Below are 22,190 nucleotides of genomic sequence, written 5' to 3' on the forward strand. Positions count from 1 at the left end.
AAGCCTTGTCACGGTTCCCAGTGCCAGGCTTGCACCTCTGCTCCAGGTCCCTCAGCTGTAGAACGGGCTTATAATAGTATCAACTTCACAGAACCATCACGAGGATTAAATGAATAAGTATATGCAAAGTATTTAGAACAGTGCCAAGCACAAAGAAAGTGCCATGAAAAAACCTGTTATCCCTCCTCATCGTATCATCAGAGTCAGACTGTAATGCACGCGCAATGAGTGAGCCAAGCAAAATCAGAAAACCCATTCCTTCCCCCGTTCCAGCGTGACCAAGTGCTATCACTTCTACAACCTAGAGAATTCAAGATGATAAATGACCTTAAATCTTCACCACTCCCACTCCTCAGCTACCCACTCTAAGTGAAACACTGACTAAACTTTCAAGAGAGGATTCTTTATTCCTGTGGGTTCACTTAACAAACATCAAAAGACTTGGCAGTATGTAGAAGTTAATTAAACAAGTTAGACTTCTTAACTGGAAGTCAGTGCTTGGTATCTTCAGTAAAGGAAAACTGGTCTCTTAAAGTTGCTTAAATTAAATGCAGGAAAAAAAATTATTTCCCCCTTTTTGTGGTCACTTAAAAAACCCATTTTAAAAATAAGATAAACAGAAAGTTATGACAGAAATTGAAAAGGCAAAATTCAAGGCTTGTTTACCATGTTTAATCATTACCACTATAAACATGCAATTTAAGAGACACAAGTTTGGCTCCTAACCCAGTTCCAAGAATTATGATAAAGTAGTTCCAAAAAAATGTAAAATTAAAGGAGCAATTAGAGGAAGGAACAACTTGGGAGAAAGAGTTGTTTTTATTTTTAGTGTTTAAAATGACAAATTATGTCATCAACTGATCATAAGCCAGTGTTAATATTGCTGTTAATTATGTGTCTTGACCCTCAGGGGGATTGCACCTTTTAAACCCACTGCTTTGAAGAATCTTAGGGTTCCATTTGAAAAGTACCTCTTAGAATGGTGAGTCCAGAGGCTCAGAAGCAGTGGCTGAGTGCCTGTCTGTTCTGCCTGTGCACGCGCTCTGCGACATTTAGCTGAATTGTTGCAGATGATATTAACAGGGACCTGGAATGACTCCAAATTGGGATTTAATCACACACATATTACTTACCAGACATGTGACACTGAAAAGTCACCTAGCTCCTTTGGGTTTTGGTTTTCTCATTCATACAGTGATGCCCTGGCCTTGTAGATGCTTAATGGGGTATGTGAACGTATGACAATATATACAGTGCCTAACCCAGTGCTAGCAGAGGGTTCTTAATCACAAACTGTTTATTCTTAACTGAGTTGCCCAGTGAGTTGCTGTCACTGATTCATATTTTTTCCATTTTCCTAATCTCACACTTTCTAAACAAATAGATTTTGCACCTTTGTTACTGAGATAAACTCTAGTTTTTTTCATCCCTGAGCCAACCATCTGAATCTTCTCCATTTTGGCTATGATACCATGTAACCTCTAAAGTACCTGTCACACTGCATCCATGCAACTTGACTTCATTAGTTTAAAGCATCTCTGAGAACGAGAGTGACTAACTTATGGTAAAAGTAATAGTCTTCTCTCCAGATGTTATCACACTGACATATTATCACACTGACTGGCAAGGGCTTGGAGTCTGTTGAGCTGGACAGTGGTATCGACCTTGCTCCCATGAAGTATGTTTTATAACCACCATGGTGAAGAACCAATCTGTGCATTTACTGTGGCCATAAAGAAATGAGGAGTTAGCGTTGTAGATACTTAATATGCTCTGATTTAACAAGTGTGATAACTTCAAAAACCTGCAAAGTACCACTGTTCAAGGCAAACGCCTCCCCAGCTACTATTAAGGAAAATTAGTATCCATTTAACTGTCACCCAAATTGGGGAAAATATATAGCTCAAAAATTATGGTACAGATCCAAGAATTGGGCCTAGAATAGGGTATTAGGCTGTTACATTTTGACACACGACTAAATTGTTATGTTTATGATTCTTAGCTCCAGGATACTATTCAAATATAGATAAAAGACATCCTTCGATTCATTAATTTAAGTAGATAACAGATTGCTTTGTGGATCAGAATCTAAGAAAACTATATTCTGAAGATTAATTTTAATTGAAATGCTTGGGGAGAAATAACTGATCCCATAGAAAGTCTAGATAACGAAAAGTAGCTTCATTGGTTTGTGAAGACTCAAGATTTTATGTTGCACAGCAGTGTGGTCCAGTGGAATACACACCCATACACACACCAAATATATATATTAGGTTAAATTTCATAAATGAAGATATAGTCTCTATATAGATATATCTCTATATATCTGTATCTGTATATGTATACAGATACCCTCCATAGCTACAGTATATCTTTATTTCTCTTTCTACGTATATATACACACATGTAGATATATCTCTAGCTCTCTACATATAACATATATACATATATATGTATACATATAGACAGAGATAGATACTCTCCATATCTATATAGATATACCTTTGAAGTGTGTGTATATATGTATTATATATATATAAATTTATTGTAACCTATATAAAACCCATTACATATTATAATTTATAGTATTTCAATAAGTAATGGCTTGAATATTATTAATAATTTTTTTACATTCTTTTTACACTGTATCTTTGAAATGCAATATGTATTTTATAATTATAGCACATCTCAATGTAGATTAGCTGGGTTTTAAGTGCTATCAGTGAGACAGGGCTGCCATGGAGTTCTGCTGAAATATTTATATATTTTGAAAGAGAAATGGAAGGGGACACTCCCTAGGGGCCTACCACATGTCAGGACATTGTCTTAGATGTTCTCACAAGTGCCTCTTCTTCAGATCTTCATAGCCAGCCTGTGCCATTGATGATCTGGTTCCTTCTTTGCAGATACAGAAGTAGCCCAGGCTCAGAGATGCTGATTAATTTAGCCAGTGTCCTTATCTGTCAGCAAGTGGCAGAACTGGGAACTGGGTCTGGGCCTTCTGATTCTACATAGTCCCTGCTAATTTGGTAATGCTGACGTCTGCAACAGAACTGATGCTTTTCTATTCTACTGTAAAGACTATGAAATGACATAGGAAAATTAAAACATGGCTAGAAAATAAAAAAATGAATGTACAACTGAGCAAAAACTCCTCCAATCCCCCATCCTCCAAACATCCCTCACATTCCCCCCTGTCCCCATGCCTTGAGGGGGCCCTTCAAGCATGTGGACCTCTGTCCTCCCCGAGACCCTTTCTGGGGTACAGTCCCACCCCACTTCCACCTTTCTTCCCTCCCTCCTTCTCTCTCATGTCCTACCTGATCATACAGGGGTTCCTCCCATCCTCTTAGGTGTCCAGGGATCCCACCCCCACCTAGCAGGTGCCTAGTTGTAGAGATACGCTAACCCCATGCCTTCCTCCTCTGCTGTCTTGACTCTGCCAACCACCTCTGTGCTCCCAGCACAAGGTTTCCAAGCATAAATGTCTCTTAGACCCCGAGTTCCTTTGTTTCAAACTTATGTAATTGATGTTTATGGTCCTAGAGTCAAGGGAGAATGTCTTAGATTTATACTTGTTAAATTATAATTTAAAACTTTATCTCATATATGTTATATAGATTTGATCCTCACAGCAAGGTCTTGAAGCAATGGCATTATTCTTGTTTTATGAGTCAGGAAACAAAGTCAAGATGTCATCCTCAGGTGGCAGAGTAATTCAGGAGGCACCTCAGCTTCAAATTCACAGTGATTGCCTAGGTCCAGTGTTCTCCCCACAGCTAGCGTTCCAACAGTTTCTTGGGGCTTTGCAAGTAAAGGGAATGTAGAATCATCAGAAAGAAATTTTCTAGTCTCTCAGATTATAGCCTCCTATCTTTTATTACTACCATAAATGAACTACAAGTGAATTCTAAGTATAAATATTGGGGTGTTAATCTCTTGTTTAAACTCCCCTCTTGTCTGGCACATGAAGATACCTAATCACCGTGGTCTTTGCCAATTGGCATGGCTGCTCTTATTGGAGATGAAATGATGTTGGCAAATTTCAAACTGATTAGAAATTTTAAAAGTCATGTAAAACTAACTGAGTATCCCAAGGAAATTTTTGGTAGTTGGATCCCTGTGTTGTCATGACACTTTAAAAAAAACTTTCCCTTATGAATAAAACTTTTGGAAATAAAACTGCATGAAAATAGCACAAGGTTTTCAAATGTAAATGTCTCATAGGCTCCTCTGTAGAAGTCTGGTTCTCAATTCTGATTGAAAAAAAAAAAAAAAACATTTTCAGTGATAGGAGGACACAGTTGTTGATATAGACCATGGATTGTCTCCATTTAGGTCTTTGGTCTGAATTCTTAGAGAACTCGGCATCAAAGGAACACTGAAGGATGTGTTACTTATTCAGCCTCCCTCAACCAAGCACATGGGTTAATTAAATTACATGGTCTTCATCCAAACTTTTAAGGGCGAATCCTGAGCACCTGGAAAAAACAAAACAAAACAAAGAAGAGCATTTTGGCTCTAGCCAACCATACGCCCATGTTGGTTTCTGTGGGCTGGGATTGATCCGTGGCGGATGCCAGGGTGGCAACTCCCCTGGGCCACACTTTGAGGCTGTTTGATCCTCAACTCAAATGCTTGTTCAGACGAAGCCAAGTCTAGTCTCAGGCTATCACACAGACAGACAGAAAGCGCTTTGAACCTGTGGCCAGGGCCCAACCTCCTCAGGGCTTATTTTGTCTTGTGTCTATTCCTGTTAACAGAAGTAGAAACCCTCTAGTTCATGACCCCTAGGGGTGCTACATCAAAATAATAACAGTGATAACAATACATAACAACAGGAGTGCCTACATTCTAGTAGGGTACTCAACAAGGGCAGATATGTTTATTTGCTGAATTGCTTCTTTCTCGTAAGGCAAGGAATAGCAACAACCAAGAAGCAAATACTGTGTGTATGTGGTCATCAAAGTAATTTTTTTTACAGGGAATAGATTTTGGTAACACTTGCTCTTCTTTCTCTATCATGCAAAGAAAGATAAAATATCAAAAGAGTACTTTAAATAATACCCCATATACAGTTTCAGAATTTGATTTATCAGTAGACTTACACATGGGCAGAGAAATTTCAAATGCTAACAAAGATGGCCTCTTAACACTCTTAAAATTGCCAGTCTCCAAATACTGGTGAACATAGGCAGTTGGAGATACCTTTAAATGGAGAAAGAGCCTCCCTAGGGGATAGAGAAATGCAAATATTAGAGGGCTACTTAAGCCAGGGGGTTCAAAAACATGAGACTGTCTTTCAAACAACAGTTCAAAAACATCCTCCTGGGTGAGAAGCAACCCTCAGTGACCTGAGCACATTGCTCTGACTCCTTGACCCCAGTGCTTTCCCTCCACCTTCTCCCGGTTCAGAAGGGGAGGTTATGGAGTCTTCCTCACTGTTCCTTATCTCTTCCACCCGTAAGAGAAAACTGAACCTGAGGTTCAAGAGGGGGCTTCTCCTTCCCTTGTTGTCTACATGGTTTCTCCTGCCTCCCAGCCATTTATGGAAGTAAAACAGTTCCTTCAATTTCCTATCTTTGTGTGACAAATTCTTTTGACAAAAGGTGTCCATTGTCAACCAACCCCTTCATCATATCAAGCAAATTGGGCTTCTGTTGACAACAATTTTTTTATAACTCCTTTCCTTTGAAGTTAAAAAGCTATAAACAATGGTAGTTTTCCAACAGACCCAAAGAATGGTTTGAATAACTATAACTAGGCTTTTCCCAGAGACCGCCCCTATCCATCATCACTCTCATTCCAAATGCCCCTGTATGCTACTATTTTATTTATTTATTTATTTAGCCTCTGCCATGTGATTTAAGACAGCAAGTCAGGATGCATTATCTTTTTCCTTTCATTGTCCATTCTCACAAACCCCACTTAATGCAGATAATTGAGGCTTGACTGCTTTTTTGCTTGTCTCTTATTCAATTTGGACCTTGTTAGAAAAGCCTACCCCTAAGAGCATGACCATCAGTCTTATTTGCCTGATTTTGCTGTGATTTCCTCTTTCATTCAGGTCTTTGGATAATAATTTTTTCTACATAGAAGAAAAAAAAGAAAAAAACACCCAGAAACTTAATTGAAGAAAAATAAATGCAAAAAACCCTGGACAGTCTCATATACATATATATATATATATATATATATATATATATAAAATTCTACATAAATCTTACAATTTGAACATTGGTTTACTGGGTAAAGTAAAATTATATGCTTCCATAAGGGTAGGGACTGTGACTGAATTGTTCATTGCTATGAATCTAACACGTAATATAATACCAGGCACTGAATAAATGCTTACTGAATGACTAAACAAATGCCAGAGAAGGAGTGAATATTAATGTTAATAATGCTGATCATAGCCAACATTTATTTAGCTCAAATTCTGTGCCAGGCACCTCTCTAAGCGTATTTCTTACGTTAAGTCATTTAATCATTGCAGCAACCTATGAAATAGGTACTATTATCTTCATTTTACAGATGAATAGCGTAAGACATGGAAAAGATATGTGACTTGCCCACGGTTATACAACTGGAATATTTCAGAGCCATGCTTTGTACTCAGACTGTTCAAAAACCATTTATCAAAACATTTTATCCTTTTTTGTCAAGATAGAGAAATATGAGCTGAATATTATCACTGGATATTAGTAGATTCAGATTGAATAGCTGCATCTAAAAGACCTGAAAAATAATCTGTGTCAGCCTAAAAACTGGCTTCTGCATGCAGTCAATGGCCCTAACTGATTGCGTTCATCCCAATGACGGAGACACAGATATAAAGACGTGATTTTCAATTTGTAACTTTCACAGCTCTGGGGTCCTAACTGGATGATAGAGTCGAGATTCAAAAGGGACTCAAGTACCTACAAGGATGTACTAAAATTAACTAGGCAATTAATTAGCCCCGTCTATAGGCCAAAAATATTCTGGATAACAGGATGGCATGGTGTGAAACGACCTGGTTGGTGAGACATTCATGATCATGGAACTGCAGCAGCTTCCCCTCTATAGGTCCCTGCCTTTATTGCTACTCTGTGAGTTTTCATACTTAATTTATTGCTCATGACTTGAGCACCACTCCAAGACTTCCGTTTACCTTAAGCATTAGGCCCAACCCCACCACCAGCTATTTTCTGCAGCTGGCCCTTCATTTCTTCCTGCTGTGATGTTTATGCCATCCAGCCTGAGCTTTTGTGATTCCCTATTCCACCTCTGCGCACCTCCAATCTTTCCCTCCCCTCTCAGAAGAACTACAACTCTTCTCTTTCTGACCCTTCACGTGTGCCCTCGAACCTGCTCGTTTCAGTCTCTGTCTTACCACGCGCTTCCCTGTTTTACACCTTCAGTTGTTTACTCCTCTCCAAATCCTCCCCTCTGCCTTCAAACATGCTCGCATCTCCCGAGGTTGAAACAGATTTTCGTAGGGCAGCTTCACTCCCTCATCACTGCCCTTCCCTTCAAAGTCTTCACTCACCATCTCTAGTCTATCACAGACTCACATATTAATACTCCAGGATGGGGCTCCTGCCCTCAACATTTTGCTGAAATTTACTCTCACTTGAAGATCATGGAAAGAAAAAAGCTGGTTGCCTGAAACTTTTTCTTAGTCTTAAGCCCTCAGCCTTTCAGAATTCTCTGAAGCATTTGGCAACTTATTTTAATTTTTATTCTATCGAGGTGAAACTCTTATAAAATTAACCAATTTAGCTTGAACATATCAGTGGCATTTAATATATTCAGAATGTTATACAACCACCACCTCTGGTTCCAGGATATTTTACTACCTGCTGCACCCTGCAAAAAAAAAAAAAAAAAGCCTTCATACTTAGTAAGCATTTGATTCCCCCAGTCCATGGAAAAAACTGGTCTGCATTCTGTTTCTGAGAATTTACTCATTCAGGATATTTCATATAAATATAATCATATAAAATGTGGTCTTTTCTGACCGGCTTCTTCCCCTCAGCATAATTCCTTCAAGGTTCATTCTTGCAGTAGCGTGTATGATCACAGAATTTCTTTTTAGGACTGACTAAAAGTACTCTGTTCAGATACACCACCATTTGTTTGTTTATCCGCCAATGGCCATTTAGGCTATTTCTGCCTTTTGACTATTGTGAACAGTGCTGCTAAGGTAATGGCACCCCACTCCAGTACTCTTGCCTGGAAAATCCCATGGGCAGAGGGGCCTGGAAGGGTGCAGTCCATGGGGTCGCAAAGAATCGGACACGACTAAGTGACTTCACTTTCACTTTTCACTTTCACCCATCGGAGAAGGAAATGGCAACCCACTCCAGTGTTCTTGGCTGGAGAATCCCAGGGACAGGGGAGCCTGGTGGGCTGCCGTCTTAGGGGGTCGCACAGAGTCAGACACGACTGAAGCGACTTAGCAGAACAGTGCTGCTACAAACAGGCAGGCACATGCATTTCAGTACTAGTTTTCAGTCCTTTTGAGTTTATACCTAGAAATAGGAATAGGATTGCTAGGTCATGTGGTAATTCTATGTTTAACTTTTTGGGGAACCAGAAAAATGTTTTTCAAAGCAGCTGAACCACTTTATGTTCCCAAAAGAGCACTTGACAGTTTTGGAATGCTGTCTCATCTGCCTTCCAAGACATTTTACTATCCGTGGTACCCCACTCTCTATATACATGTATATACATATATATATATAAAGGTGAGTGAAAGTCGCTCAGTCATGTCTGACTCTTTGCAACCCCGTGGGCTGTAGCCCATCAGGCTCCTCTGTCCATGGAATTCTCCAAGCAAGAATACTGGAGTGGGTGGCTGTTCCCTTCTCCAGGAGATCTTCCTAGCCTAGGGATAGAACCCAGGCCTCGCACATTGCAGGTGGGTTCTTTACCATCTGAGCCACCAGGGAATCCCTTATATATGGCAACCTCTTATGTTTTTTTCTCCTCTAATTTCTCTTTCTGCTCTTCGTTGGAGGTATTCTTCAGATTTCTGTCTTGATTATCCTCTGCTGGTTTCTACCAGCCTCAACAATCTCATCCAACCTGGTGACTTTAAATATCCCCTCTTTAGGATGTCTCTAAAGACGTAACTCCATTTCTGACCTTGGAGTCCTCATGTCTGCTGCCTGCGGGACATGCCCATTTATATGTCTTGCCCATCAAGGTTATTGTGTGTATGCAAATAGGTACTCCTGCGAACCTCTAAACCTCATCTTCTTGGATTCTCTATGTCTTGAGACGGCATCCTTGTCTTGCCAGGCATCCAAGCCTTAGATTTGTCTGTGATGCCTCATCACCTGAGAAGTCAGTGGCACTTCTCACTCTTTCTCTGTCTCATGAGGTTTTTACCTGTACGCTCTTCTCCACTGTAATAGCTACAGAGAGCTATGGTATCATATCCTCTGACCTGGCCTGTGATAGGGCTTTGTGAATAGCATCTCTCTTAAGTCCACCTTCTCCTCTTCCCATAGGACCCAGTCTGCGTGTTTATTACATCTGAATTGTTCTTTCCAAAGAACATGCATGCACACCTGTTCAGTTGCCTCAGTCATGTCCGGCTCTTTGCAACCCCATGGACTGCAGCTGGGGTCATATCAAGCCCTATTCAGAGGCCACTGGGGATTTCTCTTGCCCCACCAGGAGAATGAATGATATGGTCTCTTCTACACCTGTCTCTCAGAATGGTATAAATGGGTTGCAGTAGGCTTTCAGGAATGAAGACCAGATTAGAAGTTGTGATGTTAGCAGAAATATTGATTTATTTTTTTAATGATGTATACGTTAGCCAAATAAATGCTAGTGCCAACAGGTCAATCAGTTGCTCTGAATTTTTTTTTTTTTGAGACTTGTAAGTAATCAATGGTGAAAATAATGCTGCAGTATTAATAATGGAACAGTACTTGCAAGTTGTATAAATCACATAATTTGCAATGATTGGGTGCCAAGAGCTCTGTAATCTGGATCTCATTAAGATGCTGAGGATCCTTTACAGATGTGTTAGGCTTACCACATGCAGTGAGCGTTCTCAGGGAATCTCTGCTTATTGACCGCAGCAACCAGATACGAGCTTTATTCCACTGATCATCGAACATAGCTCTAGGTGGAATTTACAGTACCTGTCATGTTACTTATTATCTCATTAAGAATGAAGTGTTCAAGTTCCTGAGAGAAACTGAGATCCAAAACTGGAGTGTTTCTCCTGAGGGAGCTAGCTCTCTTTCCTAGGACTTCACCCTGATTTATTTTCACCATAGCTTCTCTGGTCAACCATTTAATTTTTTTGTTGTTGTTTTGGTTAACTTTCTCCCTGTTGATGCTAATGTACTCCTGTCATGTGGAAATGAGGAAAATTCAGATACAGTAAGAGAGGAAAAATAGTTAGATAAATTAGAAGCGTGAATAATTTATGGAGAAATAATTCAAGCAGCTAACTATATTGTGCAGTCTATGCTCACTTCATGAATGATCCATATGTCAAGTCCATATGAGTTAATGTTTATTTCTAGAAACCTTTACCAAAATGAGCAAGAAGTAGTAAATGCCTCATTATCCTTTCAGAGTGCCTAATGATACATTATTTTCTGTTATAAAACCTCAAGGTTTCTGAATGCATTGTTATAAATCCAAACTGTCAACATTTCTTTGGCAAGAAAGAGAACAGCATCCGGTCGAAATAAGATGTAAGATTACCAATTCAGGTTCATATATTTTCATCTCTCCCTGAATTCTGCCACACACGGCAAAAAGCTACAATCCATTTTTTAAAATAAAATATGAAGACCCATAAAACATTTAAGGACACTTAGAATTTCTTTTTTGGAGGTTAATTACTTTACAATATTATATTGGTTTTGCCATACATCAACATGAATCCACCATAGGTATACACGTGTTCCCCATCCTGAACCCCCCTCCCTCCTCCCTCCCCATACAAGGACACTTAGAAGTTTTTAAATAACTTAGAAATTTTACTTAGAGGACATAGAAAAGCAAAAATGGAAATTTCAGAAATAACACTTGAGATAGGAACAATGAAAAAGACCATCGGTAATTATTTATAAAGCAGACATTTTATAAGATAGTATTTGGCAACATAAATAGGTTGTATATGTTAGACCAAAATCTAAAGAGATCCTGGTTTTTCTTTCTGTATAAAACAACCTGAGGTGGTAGCTTAGACTGTAAAGAATCTGCCTGCAATGCAGGAGACCCAGGTTCAATCCCTGGGTCAAAAAGATCCCCTGGAGAAGGAAATGGCAACCCACTCCAATATTCTTACCTGGACAATTCCATGGACAGAGGAGCCTAGTGGGCTACAGTCCATGGGGTCACAAAGAGTCAGACATGACTGAGCAGCTAACACTTAAGACAGGGCTACTGGGAAAGACCAAAGAGTAAGTCCTTTAATAGCTAAGCCATGACAGTCAAATTTCCTGGGTTTGAATCTCAGCTCTGGAATTCATCAACCATGTGATTTGTTAAAAATTCTTTATTTATCATCTTAAAACTTAAAAAAAAAATCTGTGAAATGGGAAAAAATGTTACCTCCTAGGGTTAATATGAGAGATGAATGAGAAGATACATGCGAAGTTCTTAGAACAGTGCCTAACACACAGGTAAACACTAAATACTATTATCTAGCAAAGAGAGAAAGACCGTGTCCTGCCTAATATGGTGCACACAGCTAAACAGGCATCATAAACCTAATATAGGGATTCAGTATGTGTCGCAAGGACCCAGTTTTCCATCCTCTGTTTATTTTGGCTCTCCATTTGTTCTCATTTTTACATAATCCTTTCTTCTTGTATATCAGAAGACACTCATATTAGGATAATGCAAACAGGATATATTCACAATGAGATGATTTACCAAGGTAAGGTGAAATATAGAATAACATGAAGACTGGGGATATAAATTGATAAATACTCCAATTAAAAGCAAATATTGTCGCACTGGATTTTGAACAACAGCTACATATATTGCTTAAATCAGATATGCCTTAAATGTAAGGATACAAAAAGATGAAAAGTGAACACATTTAAATAAACATATCATATAAATGTTTACCAAAACAAGTTGGTGCAGCTATGCTATTATCAGAGGAATGTAGATGTTAAAGAAGTGTTACCACAGATAAAAAGGGTTATTTCAGAATTATAAAACCATACAACTGGTAGGTTTAACAATCCTAGATCGGGATACATTCAATAATAAAAATAAAACTAAGATATAAAGCCGAACTGATAGAAATAGAAAAACCCATAATCATAGCTAGAAATTTTAACCTGCCTGTCAGTAGCTGTAAAACAATCTAAATAGAAATAAGGTTAATGGAAATTTCAATAGAATACATAGAACACTGCATCTAAACTTTCAAAATATACACTCTTTCCTAGTACACGTGGAATAGTTACCAATGTATTATATGCTGGTCATAAGGTACATCTAAAATTTTTCAAAAGATAAAAATCATATAGAATATGTGGTCTGACCCTCGTGAATTTAAAACAGAAATCAATAATAAAAAGAAAACCAGAAGATTCCCACATGTTTGAAAACTAAGCAATATACTTTGAAATAGTCTGTGGGTGAAATAAGAAATAATAGTAGGAGGCAGATAACATTTTGAATGGAATATTTTTAAAATATCACAAAACTTATGGGATGTATATCAAGTAAAGGAAAAATTTTTATCTGAATTCATAACTAGAAAGCCTGAAAATAAATTATATAAATCAAAGAAGAATGACAAATTTCACCCTAGGAAAATAGAGGGAAGGAAATAATAAAGATTAAAATAGAAGTTAGTAACATAGAAAGTAGATATAAGTAGGAAAAAAATGCAATAAACTCACAAATTTGTTCTTTGATAAATTCATAAATTGATAAGCCCCTAGTGTGCTGTGATGTGCTTAGTCACTCAGTTATGTCTGATTCCTTGCGACCCCATGGACTGTGGTCTGCCAGGTTCCTCTGTCCATGGGGATTCTCCAGGCAAGAATTCTGGAGTGGATTGCCATGCCCTCCTCCAGGGATCGAACCCAGATCTCCTGCATTGCAGGTGGATTCTTTACCAGCTGAGCTACCAGGGAAGCCCAAGCCCTTAGTAAGGATCACCAAGGGGGAAAAAAAAAAAGGGCACAATTACCAATCAAATGAATGTAAAAGGAGATATCACTAGGGATCCTCCAAATATTAAAAAAAAACACACACACAACAAGAAAAGGGCATTTTGAATACATTTCTGAAAATCAATTTGAAAATTAAAATTGACAAATTTTCTCAAAAATAAACACAAACTTACCAAAACATATACAAGAAGAAATAGAAAATCTGAATAGTCTTGATACCTGTTATTTAAAAACTATAGCCATAGGACTGCAAAAGGTCAGTTTTCATTTCAATCCCAAAGGGCAATGCCAAAGAATGTTCAAACTATCATACAGTTGCGCTTGATTTGCAGGCTAGCAAGGTTATGCTCAAAATCCTTCAAGCTAGGCTTTCAGCAGTATGTGAATCAAGAACTCTGAGGTGTACAATCTGAATTTAGAAAAGGCAGAGGAACCAGAGATCAAATTGCCAACATCCACTGGATCATAGAAAAAGCAAGGGAATTCTAGGAAAACATCTACTTCTGTTTCATTGACTACACTAAAGCCTTTGATTATGTGGATCACAACAAACTATGGAAAATTCTTAAAGATATGGGAATACCAGACCACATAACCTGTCTCCTGCTCAAGAAGGAATAGTTAGAATCAGATATGAAATAACTGAGTGGTTCAAGGTTGGGAAAAGAGTATGACAAGGCTCTATATTGTCACCCTGCTTATTTAACTTATATGCAGAGTACATCATGTGAAATATTGGACTAAATGAAGCACAAGCTGGAATCAAGATTGCCAAGGGAAATATCAATGACCTCAGATATGCAGATGACACCACTCTAATAGCAGAGCGCAAAAAGGAACTAAAGAGCATCTTGATGAAAGGGAAAGAGGAAAGAGAAAAAGCTGGCTTAAAGATCAACATGACATAAACTAAGATCATGGCAGCCAGCCCCATCACTTCATGGCAAATAGAAGGGGAAAAAGTAGAAGTCGTGACAGATTTTATTTTCCTGGACTCCAAAATCACTGTGGACTATGATTTCACTCATGAAGTTAAAAGACACTTGCTCCTTGGAGGAAAAGCTATGACAAACCTAGATTGATTGTCAGTTGCCCAGTCATGTCCAATTCTTTGTGACCCCGTGGACAGTAGCTAGCCAGGCTCCTCTGTCCATGGGATTTGCCAGGCAAGAATACTGGATTGGGTTGCCATGTCCTTCTCCAGGGGATCTTCCCAACCCAAGTATCAAACCTGGGACTCCTGCATTGCAGGCTGACCACCATCTGGGCCACCAGGAATCCCATGACACACCCAGACATCATATTAAAAAGCAGAGACATCACTTTGTCAACAAAGGCCCATATAGTCAAAGCTGTGGTCCGTATAGTCAAAGCTCTGATGAGGGTGAAGGAAGAAAGTGAAAGAGCTGGCTTAAAACTGAATATTAAAAAAAAAACTAAGGTCATGGCTTCTGGCCCCATGACTTCATGGCAAATAGAAGGGGAAGAGGTGGAAGTAGTGACAGGTCTCTTCTTGGGCTCGAAAATCACTGTTGATGGTGACTGCAGCTGTGAAATCAGAAGATGTTTGCTTCTTGGCAGCAAAGCCGTGACAAACCTAGCCAGTGTGTTGAAAGCAGAGACAAAAACAAACAAACAAACAAAAAAACAAAAACAAAAAAAAAACACCAAAAAAAAGAAAAAGAAAGCAGAGATATTGCTCTGCTGACAAAGGTCCATATAGTCAAGGCTATGTCTTCCCAGTGGTCACGTATGGTTATGAGAACTGGACCATAAAGAAGGCGGAGGGCTGAAGAATTGATGCCTTCCAACTGTGGTGCTGAAGAAGGCTCCTGAGAGTCCCTTGGACACCAAAGGGATCAAACTAGTCAATCTTAAAGGAAATCAACCCTGAATACTCACTGGAAAGACTGATGCTGAAGTTGAAACTCCAGTATTTTGGTCATCTGATGCAAACAGCTGACTCACTGGAAAAGTCCCTGTTGCTGGGAAAGATTGAGAGCCGAAGGATGGATGACTGAGCAACAACAATGTGGTTTTTCCATGTTGTTGTACAGATGTGTACAGTCATGTACAGATGTGAGTGTTGGACCATAAAGAAGGCTGAGCACCGAAGAATTGATGCTTTTGAATTGTGGTGCTGATAAAGACTCTTGAGAATCCCTTGTACTGCAAAGAGATCAAACCAGTCAATCCCAAAGAAAATCAACCCTGAATATTCAATGGAAGGACTGATGCTGAGCCTGAAGCTCTAGTACTTTGGCCACCTGACAAAGTGCTCACTCACTGGAAAAGACCCTGATGCCGGGAAAGATTGAGGGCAAAAGGAGAAGGGGGTGGCAGAGGATGAGATGGTGAGATGGTATCACTGACTCAGTGGACATGAGTTTGAGTAAACTGGGAGGTAGTGAAGGACAGGGAAGCCTGGTGGGCTGCAGTCCATAGGGTTTCGAAGAGTTGGACACAACTTAATGACTAAATAACAACAACAAATATCCTACAAAAACTCCAGACCAGGTGACTTTGTGGTGAAATTTACCAAACATGTAAGGAAGAAGCTAAACAAATTTTAAAAATCATCCATAAAATAGGAAAAGTGAAACCTTTTAAAGCTTTTATTAAGGCTAGTATAACCTTCATCAAAATAACTGATATAAACATGAAAAGAAAATTATATGTTAATTTCTCTTATGTATACACATGGAAGATAAATAAATTGGACTTCAGCAAAAGTAAAAAGAATGTACTCATCCAAATACATCATTGAGGAAATGAAAAGGCAGGCTACAGAGTGGGAAAGATATTTATAATATAAGCATCTGTTATAGGTCATTTATCCAAGATATATTAACAATTCCTACAAAATAATAACAAACCAGGTAAAAATGGGTAATGAATTTTAACAAGCCCTTTACAAAAGAGGATATCCGAATGACCACTAAACATATTAAAAGGATTTTTTTTAAGTCATTAGCAATCAGGGAAACAGAAAGTAAAGCTGTAAGATTATACAGAGATATTATTACATACACATACCAAATGGTTCAGACAAAACCAAGTGTTGACAGGATGTGCAGCAACTGGGACCTTCACACTGAACATCTATGGCCTCAAAATTCCTTGTTTAGATTATACCTGGAAGAGCTGTGTATGTATGTACACCAAAAGACCTTTGCAAGAATGTTCAGAACACTGTTCACAATAGCTTAAAAAACGTGAAACATCCCCAAAGTCCATAAAGATACAGATGGATACATTTTAATATATACATAAAATGAATATCATGTAGCAATAATGAATACTATTATGCTTCAGAACCTAAAAGATATAATGTCACATGAAAGAAGCTAGATATAAACTCCATTTACCTTCAAACCCAGGTAAGGGAAGGGCAGCAGCGGGCAGAACTATCAGATGGTGGTAGAAGTCAGAACTGTGGTTACCTTGGGATGTATGATGACCGCAGAAGGCATGGGGAATGTGTCTACAGTGATGTCAGTATTGTACATTTTGATCTTTGTGGTGGTTATGTAGGAGTATTCACTACATACACACACAAATTCATGAAACTGTACATTTATGTTTTGTAGTTTAGTATATGAATGATAACTATTATGCTTTAATTAAAAAGTTGAAAGTAAGTAAATTGGCAACTGGATGACTCTTCCTTTTGGTGAATTAGCGAGTATTTCTTATTGTCACTGCAGGTGTAAAAGGAATTCATACACAGCACTGAAGCCGTAACCTGAATCCTTAGTCCAACAGAGAACCAGGTCCCAGCCTCCCGTTACACAGTTCCTTCTGGCCTGTGCCGTCTTGAATCTTCTTGAGGTCCAGCAATGGGAAGTTTAAATGCATTGAGATGAAATCATCTCCTATTCTAGAAGTGGGAGAGGAAAAGAAAGTATTCCTATTTAACTCTGAAATATTTATTGTCTTACACATTTACATGTCAGTAAAGCAACATTTTTTAGCTCCTAATACAAATTTAGTTTCTTGTTCTTTGTCAATTAAATGCTCTATCAGGTTTAGGATGTGACTTTAGCCCCTCTCCTTCTTTAGAGCTCTCTGAAGAATTCTTTTTTTTTTTTTTTTTCATTTTTACTATTTGCTGAAGAAAACCTAGGTTTCACTTCACTCATCCAGTAAAAAGACCTGGGTAGCAGGGCCTCTATGTCTGATTTGAGTGGGCTTTCTCCTTTATGCCACTGGCCAAATTCTTCTAGAAAAATATTTGTCCTTCCCTGCTGTTTTGCAGTTTTTGTGTTCCAACATGTGAGTGTCAAATAATGTGTTTCTCTTTTTTCCCAAAACACGGGTTCTTGTGACCTCACAGATCACAGGGGCACCTTTTGTTCTGACAGATGTTCTTGTCACACTTTCCGCCATGGTGCTGAGGGATGGCACAGACAGAGGGTTCCGACTGCCAGGAGGATGGGGCTAGGCCTCAGAAGCCAGTCTCCTCTGCCCAGCTCCCCGGACGGAGTGGGGAAAGGCGCGTAATGACATGTCCGCGATGATGGTGTCTTTCTGGACGTCTTCCAGAAATGGAATTGGACATGCAGGCAAGAACAAAAGACGTCTTACACATATAGCCCATCAGCAAGTAGAAGGCTTTTGAAGTCAGTATCTAGAATGGTCCTAGAAACAATATGCAGTCGAGGAAAAGCAGTCACCGCTGACGCGCCCTGCCCTCAGAGAGACTGCCTGGCGGTGAGAGTGATCTCGCAGGATGCTGGCAAAGCTCTGGGGCGGCCTGCGCTTTGCTCGGCTCCTCCTCACCCTGCCGCCAGCACGCCCTAGTGCCTCTTGCTGTGTGCTGATCCATTCTCATTCAAAGGTCGGTGTCCTGATGAGTCTGCCTCAGCTTCAGTCGGGTTCCCTAGAAAGTCTGAGACAGGGACCTGGGTGCAGGAAGCGTCACTGGGAGGTAGTCCAAGGGAGCAGAAGGGATGAAGGGGTAGAAGGAGACAGAGTGGGAGAAAAAGCTGATCAGGTGTAAACGTGGAGGTTGCTTCTGCGGGCAACGGGATGAGTTCCTTCAGGTAAACAGGACCTGTGAGAGCCCTGCAGAAGCCCTCCCAGAATCATCCGCCTGAAAGATGGAAATGCTGGAGGCTTTATCCACAGGCTGCACACTCCCCATGGATCGGCCGTTGCCCCAGGGGGATGCCTTGTGTTGAGAACGAGTTCTACCACGTGTCAGAGCAGGCCTTGGGCAGGAGGACTCGCAGTCACATGAATGTGGGGTAGGGCGAGTGTGCCCCCCGTTCCAGGGTGAGTCTGTGCCCACAGAGAACCTCAGCACAGCTGCCGCTGAAATCCGAGTGGCAGCGAGGACGTGACGAGGCATGGGGGTGGGGGCTACCACAGCCTCAGGGAGCTCCAGCTCTTCAGAGACCTCTCATGCAGCGTGGGCACAGGTTGTTTAGCCAGCAATGTGGTTTGAGCCAGGCTGTTCCACGACAAGTCAGTCAAGACAGCCAGGCTTAGAGGACTGACCTTCTGGATCCATGACACAGACATCTTCAGTGGGCAGACTTGGAGACAGAAGTATCATCCTTCATGAGGTGAGCAAATATTCAGTGACTGAGACCTCCTTGTTTCACCATATTCCTGAATACTGTACTTTGGTTCTTCCAAATCCAGAGGTCCCTAGTAGACAACTGAGGCTCCATACCAGGGTGGGAGAGGGGCCACATTGTGTGTGTGGGGGGTGGGGGGAGACTTAAACCATATTATGTGAATTCCCGGAATCATGGCTTATGTGACTCTTTTTCTCCAAAACAGTTTCCCTGGGCCCACCCTGGAATATAGTGGAATGAGTCCCTGGCAGAAGCAGATGAGTGAGAAATGTCTTTACCAGGAAATTCATCTTACACCCATCACTAGTGTGCTCCGGAAGGGCGCTCCCGTGTACCAAGGGACCAACGCCAAAGGGCCCAGGGTACCCACTGCAGGCTGGTCACTAAATGGCTTTAACCCTCATGAGCTCACAATGCATTTTCCACCACAGCTAAATGAAACCAAGGACCTCTGGTTTTAACATTATTTAAAAACTATATAATAGTATTTATAAATATATAAAGGAATAGAGCAAAAATAAAGAAGCCCTATCTTACCTCCCAAATATGACAACTGTGTGAGTAACCTCTGCCCAACAGAACTGCAAGGTAACTGGACTTTGGGTCTGCCAATGTGTGTGTTAAAGTCAGTGCTAATGTTGGCACTGAGGTGTCACAATAGGCCAGGATTTAATGATCTGAGAGAAGGGCCCTCTAGGGAGGTCATGGGCACTGGGATTGGAGGCTGGAAGCCGAGGTAGTGAGTGAGTCTAGGCAGAGGGGTATTTAGCAGCAGGGGAAAATTGAGCAAAATAAATTATTGTTAGCAAAATAAATGGTATCACAGTGGCTGAGACTTCAGGACCAGGAGGAGTTGTGGGGTCACTCTTGGACTCTGGTTCTGGGCTTTGCTTCTGGAAACATAGAGCCTGGTCTAGGAATAGTGATGTCACAGTCTTTCTCTTTTCAACATCTGATTAAACATCATCTGTTCAGAGAAGCCTTCCCTATCACCTTACTTAAACTGGGCATACCCTGTTAATCTTCAATCAGTGCAGTGTGTGTGTGTGTGTGTGTGTGTGTGTGTGTACATGTGTGTTCCGTTCACAGCATTTGTCACAACCTGTAATATTGCTCTGGGTCCATCTCCCATTGGTTCCCTGATGTGTCCTTAACACAGAGTTCAGTACCTGGCACATAGTCAGTGCCGCATAAAGAGGTATTGAGTTAATAAGTGTGTTTCTAATTGAATAGCTGTTAGACCATAAACATCCGGTGATGCTTACGGTGTCTGGTGGCTGGGTTCCAGGGATCCATGGGAAGAGTGACAGAGGAAGGAGGCTCAGTTTCCTTGCAAGTGCAGTGGGAAGCAGGGGAGTGACCCTCAGACTATAAGATGAGCATGCTGGCTGCTGCATGACAGGTGGGTTAGAGCCGTCACGTGAGTGGGAGGGAAGTATTTCAGTTATCATCATGGTGTAACGGCTGGATGGCATCACGGTCTCAATGGACGTGAGTCTGAGTGAACTCCTGGAGATGGTGATGGACAGGGAGGCCTGGCGTGCTGCGATTCATGGGGTCGCAAAGAGTCGGACACGACTGAGTGACTGAACTGAGCTGAACTGAACTGAACACACTACCCTGAACTCGGGGACTTAAAACAATAGCCGTTCTATTTGGTCATGTTTCTGGAGGTTAGGAATTCACACAGGGTTCAGCGGCTTATCGGGTGGACCTTTCCCTGAGCTGTTGTCAGCTGCTGGCTTGTTTAGGCTGAAGATCCTAGAAAGCTTTACTTAAATGTCTGGCACCCTGGTGCTGCTTCATGTGGCCTCTTGTCAATGCTGCCTTGGGCTTCCTCAGAACTAATCAGGGGTCTGATGTGGTCATTGGCTTCAAGAGGGATCGGTCTAAGCAAGTGAAAGTCAAAGCTATGTCTCTGTTAAGGCCCAGCCCAGGAGGTTACGCATGGTCACTTCTACTGTGCTCTAATGGTCAAAGTAGCCCAAAGCCACCTTGAATTCAAAGGAAGTAGGAAGACTCCACCTCTTAATGGCAAGATTGACGAAACATTTACAATCATTTTCAATTCATCCTAAGGAAAAGCTAGTTAGAAGTTGTTACAGTCAACCCAGCCTAGAAATGTGGTGATGGAGATGGGGAGAAGTGGACTGACTTAAAATATTATTGGAGGAAATCATGGCAGGGTTTTGTGGGGCTGTGCCTTTTCTCTCTGTTGGTTTCCTACTACAGCTAACAAATCTCACAAACGGAGTGGTTTAAAGCAACACGGATTTATTCTCTTATAATTTTGGGGGTGGCTGAATTTTATAAGGCTCAAATAATGTATTGGCGGAGCTGGTTCCCCCCTGGCTTCTAGAGAATGCCCCTTCCTTCATCTTCAAAGTCAATTTTGCAGCATTTTTTTTTTCTGAAGAGAGGCCTGCAAACCTTGAGATAAAGTGGGGAGAGGTGAGTTCAGGGGACAGAATCAAGATGTGAACAGGCTAAGTCTGAGAAACTTGTGAGATGTCCAAGCGGAAATATCTGGAAATGTCAGATGAATGCATAACATTGCATTCTCAGCTGGAAATACACTTTGGGTTTGTCAGTCTCAAGTTGCCTAAGGATTGTTGAGGTTGTTTAGGAGGAAACTTCATGGCGGCAGCATCCGGTGAAAATACAATGGGAGGTTTCATGCATTTAAATTTTCTGGTAGTCACGTCAAAAATCTAAGAAACAGAAACAGTTAATTTTAGTAATATCCCCTTAAACCTAGTGTATCACATAACTATCATTCCACCATTCAATCAGCATTTTAAAATGAGCTATTTCATACTGTGTTCCAGGCTAAGTTTCAGAAATCTAGTGTGTTACACACTAGATTTGCACACTTCAGTTTAGACTGGCTGTATTCCCACTGCTTGACAGCCACGGATGGCTCTTGGCTATGTACTGGACCGCAGGGCTTTAGAGCAAAGACCTCAGAGGTTAGCCAGGAGGGACCCCAGCGTTAGAGGCTGGCACAGAAGAAGTCTGACAGTAGAACAGCCAGGAGAGAGGGTGTTGCAGGGGTAAGGAAAGCCTGGAGAAGGGGCTGTAGTCAGCTTTGGAGGATGCTAGAGCAAAGACAGGGCAGATGAGCCCGGGGAGCTAACACAGCATTGTTGCTGATCAGGAGAAATAGCGGATAAAGATTGATTGTGGTGCTTGTCCTTTGGATGCACTGCTGTCTCCCACACTCTCTTCCTGATCCCTCTGGGTAGCAGAGGGAAGGTCAGGAGCAAATACAGCTGGGGAGACTTCCATCTGCAAAACCTCAGCTAAACTCTACCGGACCACTGTGCAGCGACTAGCAAATGGCTCTGGGATCTAAAAATAAGAACGCAGACTATCTTCAGCCAGGAAGAGCCATAGCCTGGACGCGGTCCAGGTGTAAAACAATCATCTTAACTCCTGTCTGTTA

General features: G+C 40.8%; 1 protein-coding gene across 1 annotated transcript in view; it reads left to right on the forward strand.

The window, feature by feature from the left end:
* CDH13 (cadherin 13) overlaps window positions 1–22,190 on the forward strand; it is a 1,027,771-nt gene that overhangs the window by 384,152 nt on the left and 621,429 nt on the right. The gene's annotated exons all lie outside the window — the stretch shown is intronic.

Source organism: Ovis canadensis, chromosome 14 (genome assembly GCF_042477335.2).
Source record: "Ovis canadensis isolate MfBH-ARS-UI-01 breed Bighorn chromosome 14, ARS-UI_OviCan_v2, whole genome shotgun sequence".
Taxonomy (NCBI): Eukaryota; Metazoa; Chordata; class Mammalia; order Artiodactyla; family Bovidae; genus Ovis; species Ovis canadensis.